We start from the raw sequence: 1831 nt of genomic DNA, 5'->3' as shown, positions 1-1831 counted from the left end.
TGCTCAGCATCTCCTACTGGCTATTTTAGGTGACTCTCCATTCATCTCACTGTCTACTGTGAATCCCATTCTTTGATAGCTAGCTCGTTTAATGCACTGGTGCTTGTGTGCATGGGTGCCTGGCTTTTAATTCCATTGGGTGACTGAGCACCTAAAAGCTATTTACTGAAATGTTGAGCATTATGACACTTAAAGAATGGAATTCTATTTCTATTTAGTTGTCAAAGTCAGGGGTTAGCAACATACAGTCCATGAAGCCACTGGATCTGGCATGCAGTGCCCACAGGCTTTGCCTGTGTCTGTGCTCCCTCACTTCTTCTGCCTCCCCATCTTCCAGCTACAGCACAGAAGTAGCAGCAGTGAGGACGCATCTTCCAGCTGGGCTCTACCCCAGTAAAGCTCCCCACCAGCTGGAAGTTGTCCTTACACTCCATCCAAGAAGCAGAGAGAAGTGGGAAGAAGTAATAGCACAGATGCAGCTCCCAGCTGCCTGGCCCTAGCACGGGTGCAGGAAAAGCCCTTGCTGCTTATGTACTGCAGAAGTCACCCAACCTGTATCAGACTGGAGCTAGTTTGTTCCAGCTCCCATGCCTTGAAAAGCTTGCTGCTGGTCTAAGTGACCATTGGGTATAATGGTCTGGATGGCCAAAAGGAAATAGAATCTAGGCCACCAAATAGCAATAGAACATCATCCTGAGGCCTAAATCCTATTTCCTTTCATAACCCTACTTGCATAACCAAGTACTAAATGACTGCGCAGTAACTGGCATTACTGTGCAGTTGTGTCGCAGCACAGTTGCCTGGTGATGCTTCCTGCGCAGTAGCTCATTATTACTGTGCAATAGAGCATTACTACTGCACAGCAGCACTGCATCACAGTTCATACCTAGCAACACTACTGCACGGTAGTAATGAGCTACTGCACAGTAAGCGTCTCATGTAGATGTGGCCTATTTCAAACTGCAGGGAAATAGAATTAATCACCTTGCATGGCAGGATGGGAATAACATCTCACCTTTTAGCTGAAAAGGTCTGATCACTCAGGGAACAGCAAACCCATGTCTTAGTAGCCCCCCTTCTCACGAAAAGGTTTGAACCTGCATCTTTGCATCTCAGGAAAGAGTATAAACAATGACGTCGTATAGTAGGTATTATCTAGAAGCCTTTCTGTTTCTCCTTTCCTCCTGACCCACTGCACCTTGTATTCATTGGCTAAAATGGATAAATAGCCCTGGAAAATTTTTTACCCCAATGGGCCAAGAGGCCCTTTTTTCCCAAGGCTCACTGAGCCACACACACCTTCTAGCTTGCTCTCTTCATCTAGGCTTCAGAAACCTCACTCCTGGTGGCCCAGTTTCAAGAAGAGGGCTGGAAAGGAGAGTGGTTACTGTTCAGTTTGTAGCCTTGTGGTTAGAGCATTTTGCTGGCAAATAGAAGATGCAGCTTCAAACCTGCCTTGGCTGAGGGAGGCCCAGAACCCTGGTCTCTGTGCTCCCTGGGCATTTGCCATAGCCCTTGAGCTAAAAGGTGAGATAGTCCCACCAGTCCTGTTTTTTCTATGATTATTAAGCTTTGGGACTTACCCAGCCTTATTTATGCATGTAGTTGGACAAGCCTATTTCTGTGGACATCTGCTTGGCCAGAGAGCATCCCTAATAGGCATGCATGGCAGTGCCAAAAATACAGTTACGCAGCTGTGTACGCATCATTTAGGCATACTAGGCAAAATAGGATTTAGTCCCTAGTCAATCTAGTCTCCAACACCTCATGTTATCAGACCCATTGGTTCCTAATAAAACAACCTACTGGCTCTTTAAGACAATGCACAATG

This window comes from Alligator sinensis, unplaced genomic scaffold (genome assembly GCF_000455745.1).
Source record: "Alligator sinensis unplaced genomic scaffold, ASM45574v1 scaffold161_1, whole genome shotgun sequence".
Lineage (NCBI taxonomy): Eukaryota > Metazoa > Chordata > Crocodylia > Alligatoridae > Alligator > Alligator sinensis.
The sequence above is the reverse complement of the archived record's forward strand: the minus strand, read 5'-3'. Positions refer to the sequence as shown.